Source organism: Ursus americanus, chromosome 20 (genome assembly GCF_024610735.1).
Source record: "Ursus americanus isolate L20-20 chromosome 20, mUrsAme1.1.p, whole genome shotgun sequence".
Classification (NCBI taxonomy): domain Eukaryota; kingdom Metazoa; phylum Chordata; class Mammalia; order Carnivora; family Ursidae; genus Ursus; species Ursus americanus.
In genome coordinates this window covers 41,731,720-41,754,518 of record NC_142146.1, presented here as the reverse complement: position 1 = coordinate 41,754,518, position 22,799 = coordinate 41,731,720, and the positions used below count along the sequence as shown (strand labels likewise).

Here is a 22,799-nt window from a genome sequence, read left to right as displayed (position 1 = left end):
CAACTTTCACTGAGAATATTTAAATAAAGTTTTATTTCACTAAAATTATTTGTATAATTTTTTCTGCATAATAAACCACACCAAAATTTTGAAAATTAAAGTGATATTTTATTTATCCCAGGATTCTGCTCTATACTTCTCCAGGTCAAGACCTGTCTCACACTCTTGCATGTGCAGTCAGTTCACAGATTGGCTGGGGACTGTCTTATTCCAGATGGCCTCATTCATATGCCTAGCTGTTGTCAGAGGTAATAGGAGAAACAAGTCACTTACTTTTCATCTTCTAGGAGGCTAGCCAAGGCTTCTACACATAACCATGTTACAAAAGCATCAAGAAAACAAGCTTAAATGTTCAAGCTCATTTCAAGCCTATCCTTCAGTTATACTCACAAACATCCTATTAGCCAAAGCAAGTCACATAGCCAAGTCCAGATTCAAGGAATGGAAAAATAGACTCAACTTCTTTATGGGAGTTACAACAGAATACTATGGCCTTGTTTTAATCCTCCCCATCCCCCACAATTGAACATTGTATAATATCACAATTAATGTGATCATTAATAACAATGGTCACAATTATTTCGTCCTCTCCACATGCCAAATATCCTCAATCCTCTCAGAACTCCCAAAGGTCTCCTTCAATTATGGCCTCAGTCTCAAGTCCAGTATCACATGATCTGCATCTTTTGTGAACCCAAGTGAGGATACATGGATATATCTCCCTTGATTCAAAGACTTCAAAACTAAATAAATACACCTACCATTTGACAGTGAGCCAAGATCAAAATAACCACAATAAAAAATGGAATCCTCATAGAAGTCGCTGGTCAATAGCAACTTTAGCATTCAGACGGGCATGAGTTGCCAGTTTCCCTTATGGTAGAGACAGAGACTATTCTGCCCTCTGGGCAGTGGCTCTCTATTTTTTAGTTCATTGCTCTCCATGGCTGTGCCCTCCGCGATTTTAGCTCTGTCTTCTGAGACATTTTTCTTTTTCTAAATGAAATGGCCATGTTTTTAATGGAGTAGAATTTGCAGCCTTTTCCCTACCTACAGAAAGTTGGAGAAGTGTCTTTTCATTTTCAACTGTCTCCGTCTCTTTTAGTTTATACTTGTCCTACTCTCTTAAAAAATGTGTAGTTTTCCATGTATAAGATCTAATCCATTCCACTGGAAAAAGCCATATCTACTTTTCTTTTTAAGATAGGCTTTTGTGTCTAGACTTCCTCATGGCTAGTCTATGTTCTTTATATGATGGATGAGTTTCAAACACAACCAGAGAACACATTTTTAGGCTCAAGCATTATTCAGGCCTCTCCTTGCAACATGTTTGTTAGAATCCCATTAGCCAATATAAGACACATGGCTAAATCCACATTCAAGGGATGTTGAAAGAGGTCTTCTTAATGGAAGGCGCTGTGGACATTTTTTTTTTTTTTTACAATCTACCACATTACTTAACAGGTGATTTTTCTTGATTTGTGTTTGCTCTAGACTGAATGTTTTTGTTCCCCAAAATTCATATGCTGAAACCTAATCCCCAGTGTAATAGTATTTGGAGGTGGCCTTTGGGATATGATTAGGTCATGAGAGTGGAGCCCTCACAAATGGCACTGGTGCCCTTTCTCAAGAGGCCCCAGAGAGCTCCTTTGTCCTTTCACCATGTAAAATTATTGCAAGAAAACAGCCAACTATGAATCAGGAAGTAGACCCTCACCAGACACTTAATCTGCCCGTACCTTTGTGTTAGACTTTCTACCCTTTAGAACTGTGAGAAATACATCTCTGTTGTTTATAAGCCACTCAGTCCATGTATTCTAACATCCCATACTGACTAAGGCAGTGTTACCTATGAAACAGCTTTTCACATGTGATTTTGTTCTTCAATTCTATCTCATTGTTTAACTAATTATTATTTATGATGCCTCTTAGATACGGCAGGTTTCAATGACAGACAAGTGCCAAAGAACAGGTCATCCTACACCAGAACTACACAGATACTGTCTTAAGGGAAGCTAAAGAGATAAAGACTAAGACTCAGTGAAATGTAATAAAATGAGGCCTGACTATTTCCACTCAAAGGTTATTTTTCCTTCTTTACAAAAGTGTCTGGATAAAGCAGCCCTTGTCACAAGGGCTTGTCATTTCATGTTCTAGATAAATCCTATCCTAATGATATGGATCTCTGCACAAGAAAATAGCAGGTTTTTGTTTGCAAAAGCTCATGCTTAGAATGGATGTTACCTAGGTCATTCTAGAAAGATGGAATCAAAAATGTGAACGAGTCAGAAGTGACTCAAATCTTAAGAGTCATGTACTCCCCTTTAGTAATGCAGTGGTAAATAGATCCATGTATACTCCTAAAGATGTTTATTGTGATAACAGCTGTGGCCTGGGAGATTCACATATAGAACACCATATTCCCTTGCCTTCAAAAGGACAATAGGACTTAGGTCTTCCCTTGCCTTCAAAAGGACAATAGGACTTAGGTCTATGAACTTCTCCCAGTGTTCGTTTCTTTCTTTCTTTCTTTCTTTCTTTCTTTCTTTCTTTCTTTCTTTCTTTCTTTCTTTCTTCCTTTCTTTCTTCCTTTCTTTCTTTCTTTCTTTCTTTCTTTCTTTCTTTCTTTCTTTCTTTCTTTCTTTCAAAAGGACAATAGGACTTAGGTCTATGAACTTCTCCCAGTGTTCGTTTCTCTCTCTCTTTCTTCCTTTCTTTCTTTCTTTCTTTCTTTCTTTCTTTCTTCCTCCCTCCCTCCCTCCCTCCTTTCTTTCTTTCTTTCTTTCTTTCTTTCTTTCTTTCTTTCTTTCTTTCTTTCTTTCTTTCTTTCTAAGAATTTATTTATTTATTTGAGAGAGAGAGAGCACGAGCAGGGAGTGGGGCAGAGAGAGAGAGGGAGAAGCTGACTCCCCGCTGAGCAGAGAGCCTGATGTAGGGCTCAATCCCAGGACGCTGGGATCATGACTTGAGCTGAAGGCAGCTGCTTAACTGACTGAGCTACACAGGTGCCACCCCCCACCACACACACACCAATTTTCTATACTTTGTAACATTCCCCAGGAGTCTTCACAAACTTTTAGTGGGAGGATGGCCCACACACCCTCAGGAAAAAACAAACAAACAAACATAAGGCTGAATCTCTTACCGCAAGGTGAGAAAAGACTTGGAACAAAGTTAATTTAAAAAGGAAAATTGGGGGCGCCTGGGTGGCACAGCGGTTAAGCGTCTGCCTTCGGCTCAGGGCGTGATCCCAGCGTTGTGGGATGGAGCCCCACATCAGGCTCCTCCGCTATGAGCCTGCTTCTTCCTCTCCCACTCCCCCTGCTTGTGTTCCCTCTCTAGCTGGCTGTCTCTATCTCTGTCGAATAAATAAATAAAATCTTTAAAACAAACAAACAAAAAAAAAATAAAGAGGAAAATTAACATGATTTTTTACTCCCAAATTTTGTGGAGCAATTTAATTTCCAAATTATCTGTCTCGCTCACAGTTCCTTTCTGTGAAACTTATCTGCCTGAAGCCCCTGGAAGACACATCTACTTTTCCCTCTCCATCCAGGTCTGATTGGATCAGGCTTTGGCATCACTGGGGCAAGGTACTCAGCCCCTCTAAATTTTATATGTGGTGAAAGCACCTACTTAAAGCACATTTTGGAACATAAAATTAGAAAATTTTAGCACAATGCTTGGTACATACTGAATGCTTAGTATATATTAGCACTATTATAGCCACATTTAATTGAATGCTGATAGTTCGGATATTCATACACCCACAATGGAACATTAGTATATGAAGAAATACTAATTCACTGTTCACAACCTGGTATTTTGTTTGTTTGCCCCATTTGTAGAGATATACACACGTTTTTAGAGTTTTGTCTGAAGTTGTTAAAAGGATGTTAAAATTGAATATTTATGAAGCCAGGCTTCATATTGGAAGCCAGACTTCCAAAGTCTAAGCACAAAACATTAAGATTTCAATGTTTACATTCCAGTACAAGATTCTAAACTATTTAGATAGGATATGTTGGAAAAGATAAACTTATCTTCAGCTCACAACTTATCAAATGCATCTCATGCAATAAAACAGTTACAGGAGAAATAGGAAGATTAAGTATAAGCTACAGTGCTCATTCTTTATGATTTGGGCATTACGGGTCAGAAGCTGGTAAAATTGATCAAGAAGACACCATGTGGGCATTCTGACACAGATGAAATTGTTTCAGGGACAAAGTTTAGCTCTACTTTTATAGATAATGTGATACTCTTCTAGCACCCTGAGGATCAGGAGCTCTGACAGCACCTACATCCAGTGAGTGTCCTTGGTATGAACATCGACATTCTCATAACAGGTCATGGCATAGTTGAGGTTTCTTCAGATGATTTTAGAGATAGAAATGGAAGCAAGAGCACAAGAAACAGAGAACAGTATACACTGGGAGAACTAACAAGGACAGACTGCCTTTTGAAAACACATTGAGTACCTCTAGAGTATACTATCTGGCATGACTCGATGACATTATGAGAAGTGGCTGGGTGAGTAGTGACGTCCTGCTAATACCTGGTAGGAAGCTATTGAGCCAGGGGGTACTTGAGTTAAGTATTGTTGTTATTGTTATTGATACTCTAAAGAGTATTGGATTTCTATCAGTTATTGAAAGTAACAGCTACATGAGCTGGAGTGGGTTTGTTGTTGTATTTGTTTTCTGAATGTGAAACTGCCAAGAAGCAGCATTAACTGGGTGCCTTGTTTTTTTTTTTTTCAATTATTGAATATGTAAATATGTGGGGCTCACATACGCTCACAAAATTATCAGCCAGTGAATACATTTGATAGGGAGAAAATGAGATTTTTAATTGCCTTACAGAACAAATCCAACAGAGTTTTAGAATAAGCTGACAGGAATTTAAAAATGTACTTCAAAATAAGATATTATTGTGCATAAAAATATATTACCTGCTACTCTCACCAACTATGAATGTGGATATGGCACCCTATCACTTTCTGAGAAAAGTAGATTATGCTAGAAAATATTTTCCAAGTCATCTACCAAAATAATTCGCTGACAGATGAGTGCTGCCATTTTTGGGAAACCCCAGTGCTCCTGGTTATTAACTTCCAGCCATTCATTATAATAGTGGTCCTCAAACTTTAGAATGCATCAAAATCATCTGGAGGGATTATTAAAACTCAGACCACTGTACACCAACCCCAAAGTATCTGATTCCATAAGTTTGGTAATAATTTTTATTTCTAACAAGTTTCCAGGTAAAGCTATTGCTACTGCTGAGGGGGACTTTGAAAACTTTTGCACTAGAGTACATTTCAGCTAGAATTCTATGAGCTGTTGAAGGGACCCAGTTGTGCAGATAATGAAGGCCTATTGAATATTTTAGAGGATCACTGGAATCATCCAAATGGCCCACCCTTCAACATCATGGTTGGGGATCTTCAGATATATCCTATAGAATGCATCATTGATTTAATGAAACCATAACAATTATGTCAGCTCACAGGAACCATCACTGGGAACTTGCCCATCTCTACCAAGAACTTCGGTATTTGTTGCCTTTGAATATGCATGTGAGATGTCAACTTTGCTGGCCCTTTCTACCCTTGAATGACTGTGTTCTCAGAACTGTTCCACAATCATCATGTAGGAATCCTTATTCCTAGCAATGCAATTGGATCAGTTGGCATTCTTTCCACAAGCAAATTTTGTAGGATAATTTTGGACAATTATCAGCATTCAAACTACTAGATGACTAGAGAAGTTCTGGGTTTGGATTAGTTTGGCCTAGCATGGATTCCATATGTTTATAACCAAAAGTCTATTGACTTTTGTCTATTGGGTCCTTTGTCTAAGCAAAAGAGTCATCTTTGTTTTTGTGCAGATATTGGACACACTGGTAGTATAGCACTGCTTTCCTGGTTTTTATGTGAGAAAAATATCTTAGAATTAATGGTTATAACTGCTCACACTTTTTGGGCTAATATGTCTTGGTTACGTACATCAATGTAACCTGGATGTCATTGTCTGGAATTTCATTGTAACACAACATCAAAAATTGTAGATGCTCAATTCCTGACTATGTAGGTGTCAGGTACACGTGGCCATCCTATACCACTAGTACCAGCATAAAGTGCTTGAAGTCATCAAAGCAGACCTTCCTTAACTTCCTAGTAATCCATCAACAAATTTATTTGAATTCATGTTCGTACTTTCATTTTTTGATCTTGTCACAAAAGAAGAGGCACCTACCTTTCTTCCCATCAAAAAGGCGAGAAACCACTGGTGTTCCGCAGATGCTTTCACCCTGACAAAGCATCTTACCCACTCAGTTACTCCTTTTTCTCCTTCATCTTTAATCTCCCTCCTAGAGCAGAATGTTACTCAAAGTGTGGTCTTTGAATCAGCAACATTAACATGATCAGGGGATTTCTTAAAAAGCAAATTCATAGGCCCCACCCTAGACCTATCTGTTTTAACAAATTCTCAGGTAATTTTGTCACTCAAGTATGACAAGCACTAGAACAGTGCAGTGGCTCTCAGACTTATCTACACATTGGAATCACCTGGGAGCTTAAGAAGCTATTGATGCTTTGGACCTATCCCCGGTGATTTATTTCATTCATCTAAAATACAGCCTGGGTACTGGATTTTTTTTTTAAATAGATTTTTCTGAAGAGTAATTTTAGGTTCATGGCATAGAAATTTCCCATCTGCCTTCTGCCCCCACATACACACAGGAATTTTTAAAACTCTCCAGGTGATTCTCATGTGCAGTCAAGTTTAGGAACTACTCTCAAAAATATTTTTCTTATCAGTATTTAAGTAGCATTTTTCTTATTTTCTTTAAATACCCCTCAATCATGTATCTACCTCTAAAATTATTGGTTTTTCATTTATATACTTGAATTTTCTCTTTCTCCACTTCCTCACCTCCTATTTACCACCCAGTTCACTGTGATTTCTCCTGAATTTCCACCATTTTCTTATTTTCAGCAAATTTTTCAGCAATTTTTTTTCCTTGCTTTTTTGAATTGGAAAGGGCCTCCAATATTATGGCGAATAAAAGTATTGGCAGTAGACAACTTTGCTTTGTTCCCAACTTTCTTTAAGGGAAAATTTTTTGATATTTCATTCATATGTAGTTAGCTCTAGGTTTCTGGCAGCTACTCTTAGCCAGATTGAAAAAGTTTATCTCTATTTCTAAATTGCTGAGATTTTTACCAACTTAAATTTAATTATATAATTATTATGCATCTGGTGATAAGGTAATATGGTTTTTCTCCTTATTCTGATAGGTTAGTGAACCACATTGATTGATTTGGGATGACATCAATCATCAAGTTTTGTTTGTTTTTGTTGAGTTATATTAGCTGACATTCTGCTAAAGATATTTACACCTGTGTTCATGAGTGATTTTAGTCTGTAATTTTCTCTTCTTATAATATTCCTATTATGGAATCGAGATCAAAATCAGCAGTGGTCTGCTGGTAAATGTCCAATCATTGGCTTTCCAGGAAAATAAAAGGCCTTGGTTTATAGTGATTGATAATTACCTTGGTGAACATATTCCCATGACAGCTGATTTCAGTCTATCAATGTGATGTCACTGATTGCAGAGTTGGGAAGAGATGCTCACAATTGGCTCTTCTTAGCCTGTGCAAGCTGGCTCCAGGATACCACTGTTATGACCTAAAAAAACAAACAAGTAAGTTGGGAATTGTTCTATCATGTTTTATACTCTGAAGTAATTGGTGTAATATTGGCATTTCTGTGTCTGCTTTAAATCTTTGTTAGCAGTCACAAGGTTTTGAGTAATTAGGTTGATTTATGACTCCTGAAATATATATATATTTTTCTTTTTCTTAATGTAAAAAAATTGCTCTTTTCTACAAAGAGCATATCATCATTTGCACTGTGCCTTTCAAGAGAAGCTCATATTTAGTATGTAAATATCATATTGCCATATTCCAGGAAAAAGAAAATCAAATGAAGAAAAAGGCAAAAAGAATCTTTATGATCCCACTACGTGACAAGTAATCTGTAGTTGGCTAAATAATTAGCAGTGGATTTCGTCAAATGCTACTGGAGAAAGATTTATGTTAATAATGGTTCACTTTGTCTTATGCTAGGACACTAGCTTAATCAGTGGCTCACTTTCTCTTTAGCTAAAACATTAGCTAAATCACACTGGGAAAATAAAACCCAGAGGTGGAAACTAATTGGAAACATTAGTTTTATGTAATGAAGCACTTATGTATCCATTTGGGGGATTCATTAAGTTTTAGTTTGGGGAAGTTTTCCCTCACCTGAAAAATGAAAAATGCATAATTGTGATTGAGATATACAATTGTTAAAAGATGACTACAAGGGAAATTTGGCATTTCATTTCTTCAAACATTCCACCAAAATTTGACTAAATTTTAAGGGTCCCAAAATAAAAAAGATGAACAAGACTGTATACCACTACTTAAGGAGCCTAGTAAGGGACAAACACATTTAAATCAGTAACAACTTTAACAGGTGATAAGGGAAAGTAATGAGATTTACATAAAGTACTATCGGAACACCATGAGAGAACAATACATTCTTTCTAGGTGGGAGACAAAGTCTATCGACAGTCTGTCTGTCTATTTCTCTCTCTTTCTCTCACTCATGCCCCCAACCATAGACTTAGTATTTTGAAGATCAAATTAAAGAAGGGTCAAAGTATCCCTTCAGTAAACCAGAAGAAGTTACTTTTGTTCCAAGTCCTATGGTTTGCTAAGAAGTTTGCTCAAGCCAAATGAAGAGGCATTCATTCCCAGTGGGGTATCTTCCTTTGGAGAACTCCAGAGGCATCTCCATTGGTGAAGAGCACTCCAGCAACAAGTGAGCACAGCACATTCAGGGTCAATGAGTACCATTCTCATAGGAAAGAGATAACTGATATCTGAGAGGTGAAGCTGTTTTACTAATGATGAGCAAAAATCAGTCTTAAAATTGTCCAAAATGATCTTATTGATTAAAATTGGTTTTATTGTGTCTTTAAACATGAAGAGTTAAAAGTTGAGATATTTTCTATGAGCAGGACCAGGTACATAATTTGCAGGGCCCAGTGCAAACTAAAAATGTAGTGTCACTTATTCAAATATCAGTAAAATTTCAAGATGGCAATAGCAGTACATTAAACCAAGCATGGGGCTCCTTATCACTGCATAGTTCCCAAGCCCATGAAGCCAGTCCTGACCAGAGGGCAGTATCACTTTATACATTGGAGCAAGCCAAATATTTGTCATTTGGTCTAGAATGGGAAACCATAAGCTTTGAAATGGAGCAAATGCATGTCTGAATACCACTTCCTTCACATGTTACCTACTAGATGTTGGGTAAGTTACGAAATTTTCCATGTTCCTCACTAAAATGTGGCCATACAAATTAAAACTTTCATTGCAAGTTCCAATAATATACATGAATACATATGTGCATTTTCCTCTAGTGAGCTTACAAATAGTTAAAAGTATTATAAAAAAAGAGTTTGTGCAAATTAGTGGCTTTACAATATTGCTGTTAGTTTTAGAAAAATAATTATGTTAAATTAAAACAATTCATTCTTTTTTCAAAATTTCCGTGTCCATTGATGACATCCTTTGTTTTAGTTGTGAGCTACCTATCACAAGTTAGATCTTAGAAAAATCATTTTAAGACTAGACTTTTAAATATTTAAATGAAAGTTACAGAATTAGGATTAAGAACATAATAGCATATGAATTATGTATATTCTGCTTATTATATTCTTTATTGTAACATTTCACCATTATTTTGGGTACTCATAGATTCATTTAATTTACACTGCATCCAATAATTTAAAAAATCGTTTACTAAAACAATATGATACTGTCATAAAAACAGATGTATAGATCAATGGAACAGAATATAGAGCCAAGAAATGAACCCACACAAATAAAGTCAATTAATTTATGACAAAGGAGCCAAGAATAAAAATGGACAGTTTCTGTAATAAATGATCCTGGGAAAACTGGACAGCTACATAAAAAAGAATAAAACTGGACCACTATCTTACACCATATACAAAAATTAACTAAAGATAGGTTAAAACTTGAATGTAAGACCTGAAACTGTAAAATTCCTAGAAGAAAACATTAGTGGTAAGCTCTTTGACATTGGTCCTGGTGATTTTTTGGATTTCACACCAAAAGAAAAAAATTAAAAATTAAAAAATAAACAAGTGGGACTATATCAAACTACAGAGCTTCTGCACAGCAAAGGAAACCATCAACAAAATGAAAGGATAACCTACTGAATGGGAGAAATATTTGCAAATCGTATAACTGTTAAGAAATTAGATTAAAGGGGACAAAATTAGCCCAATGGCAAGCAGAAGGAAGAGGATGAAAAGAACAGACAGGGAGAAAGTATTTGCAAACCACATACTCAACAAAGAACCATAGAATATATAAAGAAGTCTCAAAACTAAACAGTAAAAAAAAGAATACAATTAGAAAACGATAAAAGACATGAACTTCACTGAACTTCACTGCAGATATACAGAAGGCAGGTAAGCTTATGAAAAGATAAATGTTCAACATCATTAGCCATTAGGAAATGCGAATTAGAACTACCATGAGATATTACTATATACCTATCAGAATGGCCAAAATAAAAATGGTTACCACATGAAATGTTGGCAAAGGGGGCACCTGGGTGGCTCAGTCAGTGAAGCATCTACCTTTGGCTCAGGTCACGATCCCAGGGTCCTGGAATCGAGTCCTGAATCAGGCTCCCTGCTCAGTGGGGAATCTGCTTCTCCCTCTTCCTCTTCCCCCTCTCCCTCTGCTCATGCTCTGTCTCTGGCTTTCTCTCTCTCAAATAAATAAATAAAATCTTTAAAAAAGAAAAAAAAGAAAAGAAAAAAGAAATGTTGGCAGAGATCCAGAGAAAATGTATCACTGACACATACACTGTATGTAAAATGACATAGACACTCTGGATAAACTTGGCAGTTTCTCATAGAAAAAAACATACAACTACCACAGCATTTCAGGCATTTATCACAAAGAAACAGAAATGTATATTCACACAAAAGTCATAGAAGCTTTATTCATAACAGCCAAAAACTGAAAATAGCCCAGATGTCCTTCAATAGATAAATAGTTGGGGCACTTGGGTGGCTCAGTCGATTAAGTGTCTGCCTTCAGCTCAGGTCATGATTCCAGGGTCCTGGGTTCAAGCCCTGCATCAGGCTCCTTGCTCAGCAGGGAGCCTTCTTCTCCCTCTCCCTCTGTGTGCTCTCTCTCTCACACACACATGTGCACACATGTTCTCAAATAGATAAAATCTTTAAGGAAAAAAAAGATTTAAAAAATAGAATAGTTAAGAGCAAACTGTGGTACATGTACAACATGTAAGACTACTCGGCAATAAAAATAAGAAACTATGGATGTATGTGCCTTTGATGGATTTCCAGGGAATTATATTGAGTAAAAAAGTTTTAGAAATGGAGGTTAGATTCCTGGTTTCTAGTGTTTGTGAAGGGGAAAAGGGATATAGGGCAACTGAAAGGAGGTGGGCATGTTATACAGGGGCAGTATGAGGGATACTTGTGATAATGGCATATTCAGTACCATGACTGTGTTACTGAATATACAAACCTACAATGGTGATAAAATTATATACGACTAAATCCCCCCCCCAAACACACATATACACACACACACACACAAACACACAAGAGTATAAGTAAAGCTGGAGAAATATAAGTAAGATCAATTGTATTAATGTCAATATCCTGGACGTGGTATTATGCTACTTTTACAAAATGACTAAGAGGAGAACTGGGTGAAATGTTTAAGGATTTCTCTAAGTTATTTTTTTTACAACTGCCTGTGAATCTACTATGATCTCAATAAAATTCATTTAAAAATGATTCGTGTAAATATTTCTCCTACAGACTACTCACAGGAACTCTGAGGTCAGATTAGGCATCAGATTGCTGCTGGAGAAATAGGATATAAAAACTCTCCCGGCCCAGTGCTACCTCCTAGCCATATTCAGTAGCCCATCTAAACCATAACACCATTCTTAGATGCAAGAATTGAGATTCAGAAACATTACATAGCTTTCCCAATGTTGCACGGTGGTAGAGTTGAAATCTGAACCTGGAGCCATCTAAACACAAAGTCTAAGTTATCAAACGATGCAATACTGCATCCTTATACAAGCAGCGTTAACATCACTCTGGATTTCACGGGGACAGACATTGTTTACAACTCTCCTGTTATTTTCCTAATTGATTTTAATTTTAATAGAGGATGACTGTGGAAAAAATGTGTGCCGTATATTTAAATGCTTCAAATCCAGTTAATGTTTCTTAAATAAAGGGGTGTGTGTGTCAATGGGCTTGTAGTGGTCATGATAATTCTCTTAGTTTAACAGTTGCCCCAGTTATGATAATTAGACCTATTAGTCAAGGTGTCAGATTCCCAAAAGTTGCAGTGCACTGAAGTTGTCTACAAAGGGCTGCAGTTCTAACCAGTATGTACTGTTTATCATAGCAAAAATCTAGTGGTTTTGAGAAGTATGGACATTGTAGGGAGTGCTAATCTCCTGTGATATGATGACTTTTACTATTAATTGGCAAGATCCAAATAAAGTCAAAACGAGCTCTTTTCCAATGTTTTTTTGAAGAGACCCTGACAAAACCCTCCTCTTCGTTGACAAAGGCCCATTATCTGAGTGATAAATGCAGAGATATGGGGGATAAAACACACCTCTAGCAGACAAACAAGCAACAGAGCCCCCACCAGGACATTGTATTTGTTTGTTTTTTCCTAAGTGGACAAGTTATAACTTCAGAAGCTTTAAAAAGCTAAATATGAATACATTTTTGATGATGGGAGAAAAAGTCAGAAAGGACTAGTTTCAAGAACAGAAAGAAACAGATGATTACACTTTAAGTCTGAGAAGCAACAACATCAAAGGTGATGAAATTCTTGCTTAATGATCAGTAAGTCTATCCTTAGAGAAGCTCTGTCACTCTTGTAGTTCTCTACCAGGTAGTCAGAATATAAAATCACGATTCCATCACATACACCTAATACTCCCACACCTTCTCTTCCCTATCCTTCCTTCCACCTCTCCTAGCCCCTTCCATCAGATAAACTAAGATTCAAGAACATGATGGCTGCCACCAAGTGGCAGATGCATACATCTGCACAAAAGAAGAAAAAAGTCTTCATGAAAACTAATAAATACAGAATCAAGTCAGTTTAAAGGAAAAATAATCTCATTATTAAAGTGAAAAATATAATCAAAAATATTACTAAAAAATATAGTTAGAGAAGTTTTGTTGAAATGTCCTATTTCCTGTGTCAGCATAGAAAAGAGAGGTAAGAGCCCTAGGTAATCCCTCTCTAACTGGATGCTATAATACTACCTGCCCCAGGCCCCCTTTTCTGGAAACTGCATATCTACTCCTGGACATGGACCACATTTCATCTAGAGGTTACCACAGAGGGAACCAGGCTCTTACAAGATGACCACCCCCTCACTCCACAGTCAGTTGGTTCAGGCACGATTTGCCTCCACACTCCACATGAACTCAGGCAGAAAAAAACCAGCCTGTAATTAGAAAACAAACACCACACAGAAAGGCAGGAACTAGATGGAGAGAGGAGATATACCGATTCCATCAAAATACTATAGCTAGAAGTAGTACTTAATTTCCAGGCCCTACACCAGAATTATTAAGTCAGAGTCTCTTTGGGTGGAACCCAGATTTTTTAAAAACCCCACCAGACTAAGGCAAGGGGCAGCTAGGTTTGAAAATCATGATTCTAGACAGATGTTGAGGCTCAAATGAATTTCCATGTGGAGCTTAGAAGATACCCCAGTATCCATCCAATAAAATACTCTTAACTATCATAGTTTCTTTGCCAAAATTTTAGAACACATCATGCAATGTTACATTTTAATAAGTTAGTTCAAAAAGAAATCTGTCATATACCTACACGGTGATTCTTCTGAACAGAAGTTTTAAAAAATAAGGGAAGAGACCTTGTAGTCCTTTATGAATATACAAAATATATATAACTGAATTTGTGTAGTAGGAGTTTAAGATTTAGGCCCAAGGGATGCTAAACTTTATTTTTATAAACAAAACAAAACAAAAACTTGCTTACAGAACGTAAGTTAATGGCAGAGTCCTAACAAAAACCCTTTTACCATACTGGGTTGTTGTACCAAATAAGTAGTTGGGGAAACTGTCACATTATTTTTCACCTACATTTTTATCTGCATTTTATTCACTATCCACATTTTCTTAGAGATAGTGTTAAATGAGGAGAGAAAGAACCAACAGGGGAATAAAAGAGAAATGAACATTTTCTTGGTCCTTATTAGCGCAACACAGAATTCAGCTTCAGATTATACTACGAGTAGTCCAAATTTGTCTTGGCTCAGTATATTTCCAAAATACATTCACATATACTCTTTCATCTGATCCAAATGCTTCAATAACAAAGTATTTGTACACCTCTTCATTTAAATATATTTGCAACATATGGGATCCTAAATCTATTTTTCCTTTCATCCCCCACCCTTTGCATCATCCTTGTCTAGCTGCAGTTTCATATATTTTTTCTCATTCCCCCTGAGCATCTTTTGCCAAGGAACTTCAACAAAGATAACAGAATTTGAGACTCTCCCCCCAATAATTTATTTCTGCTTTCTCCATGAGTATAAGACAATACAAAATTTCTCAGGCTTCTTCCCGTTAGAGACCAATGCCAACAGTTGCTTCCTAAGTGTGATTAGCCTTCCCAGATGTTGATGAAACTCATTTTCATCAAATCTACCTACCCTATATATGGGAACGACATGCACCCTCATAGGGTTCACTTTATGGGAAAATGAACGTCAGAAATTTATTTTTAAATGCACCTTTTTTTTTCTGAAAAGAATTATCTTCCAAGTATTGATTTTGTTAGATTTACTTGAAAATTTCTTTTGCCTTTTTTTTTCCCCTTTCAAGCCTTAGGCCAAATTTTTATCTTTTTCATTCTTTGATGAGCTTCTTATATTTCTTCTGGCATTTACTGTCATTTCATTTCTCTTGAATCTGCCATGAAGAACAGCAAAGGAAATTTTTCTCTCACTTTTCAAAGTGGTTTAGAACTCTACAGTGGGCTCATGCACCACTTTACTTTTCTTGTGAAAAATTCTTCAGCATAGACCACCTAAGGTTTTTGGTTTTTCTATTATTTTCTTTCATTGCCTCATTCTAATGGTTTATACCTCCAAAATAAACACCACTTTTTTTCTGTCCTATTTTTCCAAGAGTTGAAATTTCTCTTTTGATGAAACTTTAATATGTCAGTACCTTTATGGTTTTCTGCTAACCTTTATTTGTTTATCTTTCAAGACCTAGAGAAGTAAACATTGACAAATGGAGAATTCCCTACTCTTCTTATAGACAGATTCATTGTTTTCAAACAGCCTAGAACTTGTCCAAAATTTGTAGACAAGGAAGATTTTAATGTAGTCTTATACTGGAGGAAAAGTATTGTGTTAATATTGCAGAAATTATTGATTCCATTAGCTCAGAAATGATCACCAGGTAATCTAAACAGAACACAGAAGTAATCAAACTAAGCAAGCTAGAAAAGTCCAAAAGAAAAGTGTTCTTTCCAATATTATTTTAAAAAGCCTTTATTCAAATAACTATTCAATTGTGAAACATTCCTCAAGTGCTTATTAATCACTATTGTGCCAGAACTGTATGATTCCCTAGACACAGATTGGAGGAAGCTGTCTTCATGGGGCTTGTAGCCCTTTCTCTTTTAATCTCCACAAAGATTCTTTGAAACATGAAAGTTGGGTGCCTGGGTGGCTCAGTTGGTTAAGTGTCTGCCTTTGGCTGGGGTCATGATCCCAGGGTCCTGGGATCGAGTCCCACATAGGACTCCTGGCTCCACAGGGAGTCTGCTTCTACCTCTGCCTCTCTGTCTCTCATGAATAAATAAATAAAATCATAAAAAAAAAGAAACCTGGAAGTTGGCATTATTATGCCAATAATACATAAGAATAAAGATTCAATGTCTTGTCCATGGCCAAACTGGAGCTCAAATCTCCATATTCCTTTTGGAGCCTTTTTCATATATAAAAATGCAATTTTGTTGTCATTTTTAAATAGTCATGCTATCAAGATATTACAAACAAACCAAGAAAGGGATTGGAAGAACAAATGTTGTTAAAATGTCTGTGCTACCTATAGCAATCTATACATTCAATGCAATCCCTATCAAAATACCATCAACTTTTTTCACAGAGCTGGAACAAATAATCCTAAAATTTGTATGGAACCAGAATAGACCTCAAATAGCCAAAGGAATGTTGAAAAAAAAACAAAGCTGATGGCATCATAATCCCGGACTTCAAGCTCTATTACAAAGCTGTAATCATCAAGACAGTATGGTACTTGCACAAAAACAGACACATAGATCAGTGAAACAGAGTAGAGAACCCAGAAATGGACCCTCAACTCTATGGTCAACTAATCTTCGACAAAGAAGGAAAGAATACCCAATGGAAAAAAGACAGTCTCTTCAACAAATGGTGTTGGGAAAATTGGACAGCCTCGGGCAGAAAAATGAAACTGGACCATTGCCTTATACCGTACACAAAAATAGACTCAAAATGGATGAAAGGCCTAAATGTGAGACAGGAATCCATCAAAATCCTAGAGGAGAACACAGGCAGCAACCTCTATGACCTCAGCCACAGCAACTTCTTGCTAGACACATCTCCAAAGGCAAGGGAAACAAAGGCAAAAATGAACTGCTGGGACTTCATCAAGATAAAAAGCTTCTGCACAGCAAAGGAAACAGTCAACAAAACTAAAAGGCAACCTATGGAATGGGAGAAGATATTTGCAAATGACATTTCAGCTAAAGGCTAGTATCTAAATCTATAAAGAACTTATCAAACTCAACACCCAAAACCAAATAATCCAGTCAAGAAATGGGCAGAAGATGTGAACAGACAGTTCTCCAAAGAAGACCTACAAATAGTCAGTAGACACATGGAAAATGCTCAACATCACTTGTCATCAGGGAAATACAAATCAAAGCCACAATGAGATACCACCTCACACCAGTCAGAATGGCTAAAATTAACAAGTCAGGACACGACAGATGTTGGCAAGGATTTGGAGAAAGGGGTAACCCTCTTTCTCTGTTGGTGGGAATGCAAACTGGTACAGCCACTCTGAAAAACAGTATGGAGGTTTCTCAAAAGGTTGAAAATAGAACTACCCTACAACCCAGCAATTGCACTACTAGGCATTTACCCCAAAGATACTGAAGGGGCACCTGCACCCCAATATTTATAGCAACAATGTCCACAATAGCCAAACTATGGAAAGACCCCAGATGTCCATCAATAGATGAATGGATAAAGAAGAGGTGGTGTGTGTGTGTATATACACACACACACACACACACACACACACACACACACACACACACAATGGACTATTAGGCACCAAAGAAAATGAAAGCTTTCCATTTGCATTGATGTGGATGGAACTACAAGGTATTATGCTAAATGAAATAAGACAATCAGAGAAAGACAATTATCATATGATCTCACTCATATGTGGAATTTATGAAACAAAACAGAGGATCATAGGGGAAGAGAGGAAAAAATAAAACAAGATGAAATCAGAGAGGGAGACAAACCATAAGGGACTCTTAATCATAGGAAACAGACTGAGGGTTCCTGCGGGGGTGGGTGGAGGGATGGGGTAACTGGGTGATGGATATTAAGGAGGGCATGTGATGTAATGAGCACTGGGTATTATATAAGACTGATGAATCACTGACCTCTACCTTTGAAACTAGTAATACATTATATGTTAATCAATTGAATTTAAATTTAAAAAAAAAAAGAAAACAAAACAAACAAAAAAAGAGTAAGCCAAGAAAGAAAATAAAAGAAATGGAATCATTTGTTTTGTTTCCTTTCCTTTGGAAAATTTATAATATGAATTAATGAAACTCAATTGCTTATTTTGCAGCAATCTCTTCTTTAAGCAAAAAATTCATTGTTACCTACTTGGATTCATCCCTTCATCCTTCAAATAATTTAGTGCCAGAGGTGTATCATATACTATGCTTGGCTTCACTCCAAATTCTTCCAGGATAATGAAAGAACCAGCACAGACTATCTGGAACCCAGTTAGATAATCTTTCCACTAAATCCTTTCTGTTTTCATCTTGGTGCATCTGACAGTTACACTCCATCCTAACTAAGCTGCATGTCATGATCTCTATTGGGTTTGCCTTTCTGAAGCTGTAGTGTTCCTGGTTCTGTGGCATTATCAACCTACTTCTCATGCATTAGGTGATGTCTTCATTCTTTGGCCCAATATAAATATATTGTCTCCCTCCACTCCAAAGCCACTTTCATATAATGTGATGAACATGTCAACATACCAACTTGAGACTAATTTTCATGAACTGAGTTCCATATTTACATTTTCACGAACTGCATTACTTTTTACCAAGACATTTTAAAATTCATAAAGAAAGGATTAGATTTCCTCATTAGAATGCTTTCTAAGCACCTACTACATTGCTATATGGGTCCTGTAAACATATAACGGCTCTATATGACCAGATGAACTTTCATATTTTACATTGTCTTACAGTGCTTCTTCATTCCCTGACCTTCTCCCTTTCTTCTCTACCCTCAACATCTGGCAAGACTGAGGAGTGGCTGAAAAATGGAAGGTAACAAAAACCACAATTCTTTTATTTTTCCTTTCATGTCAAGAATTTCTTTTTATCTTTCTGTTTCTAGACATGGTGGATTCATCCTGCAGCTCAGTATCTGGGAGGCAAACTAATAATGTGGAAGAGATGTGAAACCGGGAACTGGTGGCAAGAGTAAAAGAACCCAGAATATCAAGATGGCAGTGGTGACAAACTCTCTCTTTGACCAAACCCTAGCCAGGCTCTTCTAAGTCCTCTTCGTGACTAGGCTTCAATCTTGGCCTACAAAGACTTGAACAAAATCCTAACATAGTTTCTAACAGACCATATCCCTAGGATACCCCTCACCCCCTCCCTATTAAAGTACCTGAGAAAACTCAAGGCTACCAAAAGAACTGTTTATTCTAGCCAAGACCTGAAGATAAGGTCTTCCAGTTTCTATGGGAGAGCAGGAGCCTAACTTCAACAGGCACAGGTTACCAAACGCAAAGGGGTTTCACTGGTCCAATCCCCCGTCCCACTTTTTGTAATTTTTACTTCCCTGACTCACTGAGGCCCCACTCGTTCCCTGCCCAATTCCCTCCTCCTCCCTTTAAATCAACCAGTCAATACTAAACAAAATGAAGTTGAGTTAAAGTCATGCTGAACTCTTTTACCTGTTACAATAGTATATTGCCAATAAAAATATGATCTTACAATTCAAAATTATTTTTAGATTTATTTATTTACTTGAGAAAGAGAGTGTGTGTGCACACAGGTGTGCACTGCACACAGGGTGGAAAAACAGAGGGGGAGTGAGAGAGAGACTCTTAAGCAGACTTGTCATTGAACACAGAGCCTGACAGGGGGCTCAATCTCACCAGCCTGAGATCATGACCTGAACCGAAATCAAGAGTCAGATGCTTCACTGACTGAGCCACCCAGGTGCCCCTGATCCTGCCATTTAAAGTAGTGTCCAGCTTCATTTATCTTTAAAAGTGGGAGCAGGTGGTGGCTATCAGGGAGGTGGGCAGCAATTATAGCTTATAGAATGTGTATCACTTGTACCCAGCCCAGAGCCTCCATAACTCAGATCTTCACACATGTAAGACGGAGACCACAGGCTACTGAGTCAGTTTTTGTTTTCATTTTTTTACAGATTCAAAAGAAATTTTAAGTTCGTGCTTTCAAAAGGAGACACTATTCACTACTCATCCTCACTGTGATGTCCAAGAAACCTAAATAGATGTTTCATGGCAGACACTTAAAAATACCTGGTGAATGAAATTATATCAGAAGAAGTATTTGATACACTTCAATTTCCTTATTTCTTTAGAGCTCTTTATTAACTTTTCAAATTCTAAGATCTAGCTAATACTCTTAATACTCTATAAATTCAGCTTTGAACTTCCCACGACTTTTTCTAGTTCTAGATTCTTTCTCTTTGCAACATACCCTACATACTCAATTGAAACAATTGTTATCTTACCCCCTCCTACAGAGTAATATGTTTATATTGTAAACAGCACAATACTTCAGAACATACATAAATGAAATATAAAATGTACATGAAATAAAAGGTTCCAGGCTCAATTTAAAATCTAAATATAAAGACCATATTTAGAAAAGCAATCTGGAGAACAGATTGTAGGAATCACTTTAGGAATATCTAAGCCCACACTTCATTCTGAGGGTAAACAAAGGATTAGGAGCATGCTAGCCAGGAAGTTGCTGCGGAAAAGACTATTAATGGAATGGATTTGTCAAGTGCAGGATAAAGTAATAAAAACGTAAACCACAACCATAGTGAAATATAGCATTTGCTTTTGCTAGCTTGCCACAAATAACCTTCTATTATTTCACATAGTTAAGGTCTAGCTGAAATACCAAAACCAAATAAGACCTGCTGCACACTTTAAAGGGAATAATGATCACTACAAAGCTGACCCCTGAGCAATTCAAGGGTTAGGAGCACCAACTTTCCACATAGTTGAAAATCCACATAAATTTTGACTCCCTCAAAATGTAACTATTAATAGCCAACTCTTGACCAAAAGTCTTCCCAAATACTCAATCATCACATATTTTATATGTTTATGTATTATATATTGTATTCTTACAATAAGGTAAGTTAGAGAAAATAAAATGTTAAGAAAATCATAAGGAAAATACATTTATAGTGCCATACTGTGAAAAATACATGTATAAGTGGACTTGCACAGTTCAAACCCATCTTGTTTTAAGGTCAACTCTACTATTCAAGTTGTAAGCCTTCTAATATGATTCCCAAGAAATCTTCTGGTTTAATACATTAAGAAAGAAACTGTAAGGGAGAATAAAAATAATGGGAACATGAAAAAAAAGTTTCTACAATTTTTTCACACAAGACTTAGTTTTGACAAACTGTTCACAAAGTAAGTTAGAAGTGATTTAAAATCAGTTACTACCCAAGTCCACTAAAAAGTGCTGGAAATATTTGAAGCACATACTTCATAGAAAGGTCACATTTTTAACCTGCTCAGGGTAACTTATTGGGTTGCCTTCATTTCTGCCCCTAGATGAACCAAATAATGACAAAACTATCATGAGCTAATAAAGATAAATGCTGAAGTTCACTTCTGATATATGTAGTTGCCATTACGTGGATACATGAATGAATGAAAGATGAATTAAATTATAAATCAATATAACTGTATTTTGTTCAACTACTAGAAACTGATCTTATACATATTAGGGTTCTTGAGAGAAACACAACCAATATTATGTATGTAGACAGAGAGAGAGAGAGAGAGAGGAAGAGAGTAAGGGAGAGAGAGAGATGTATTCTGAGTTACATGATTATGGAGGCTGAGAAATCCTATTATCTGCTGCCTGCAAGCTGGAGGCCCAGGAAAGCTGGTGATGTAACTCCATCTAAACAGAAAGGCCTGAGAATGAGGGGAGCTGACTGTATAAATCCTAGTCTGAGGGCAGAAAAAAATAAGATGAGATATCCCAGCTCAAGTAATGAGGCAGGAAGAAAATGGAAAATTCCTCTTTCCTTTGTCTTTTGTTCTATTCAAATCCTCAATGGATTGGATGATGCCCACCCACAATGAGGACAATTTACTAAATCCACCAAGTTAACTGCTAGTCTCATCTGGAAACACTCTCACAGACACACTCAGAAGCGTTTAATCTGGGCACCAAGGCTACTCGACACATAAAATTAACCATCACACTTATATTCACACATTTAATGAAAGATATGTGCATGCAAATATTCATTGCAACATTCAGCTCTTAATGTTTAAAAGCTTGCAGAGTTCCCTATGTTAGCAATTTAAGCTCATTGATCATCAACTTAAAATATAATTACAAAAGTCATTGTACTATTTGGGTTTCAATAATGCCTTATTTTTTTTTTGAAAGATAATACATGAAAGTGATAGAAAATAATTCTAAATTCACCAATTTATGAATGGATAAATAAATGTGATATATCTATACAATGAAATATCCAGCAGTAAAAAGAATTAAGTACTGACACATGCTACAAGATGGATGAATCTTAGAATCATAGTAAATGAAAGGAGCTAGTCACAAAGGACTACATATTGCATTACCCCATTTATATGAAAAGTCCAGAATAGGCAAATCTACAGAGACAGAAAGCAGATTAATAATTGCCTAGAACTGGGAGGTGGTGGAAGAGGGGAAAGATTGGGATGAAAGGTAAGGGTGCAGGTTTTTGGTGTGTTTTGTTTTGGGTTTTTTGGCGGTTTATTTGAGGGTATTGAAATGTTCTAAAATTGATTGTGGTGACTGTTGTACAACCCTGAAAATATATCGAAACCAACTGAACTGTGCACTTTAAATGAATGAGTTATATCTCCATAAAGCTATTAAAAATAGATAAGGGCATAGAGTGTAAAGTATCCCTCCATTCCTAGTGATCGTATAATCACTTCTTTTATAGAATATTCTGGCAAATATATCAGTGTGTACATAAGAACTAATTGACCTATCATTTACCTATGCACATATCTAAGCTTCCTAT

The 22,799-nt window shown here is 36.6% G+C and overlaps 1 long non-coding RNA gene across 1 annotated transcript in view; it reads right to left on the bottom strand.

The window, feature by feature from the left end:
- LOC148108413 (uncharacterized) overlaps positions 1–22,799 on the bottom strand; it is a 129,788-nt gene that overhangs the window by 95,344 nt on the left and 11,645 nt on the right. Inside the window, exon 3 of the long non-coding RNA XR_015727892.1 lies at positions 7,565–7,700. This is a non-coding gene — a long non-coding RNA (uncharacterized LOC148108413). The remainder of the gene's footprint in view (positions 1–7,564; positions 7,701–22,799) is intronic.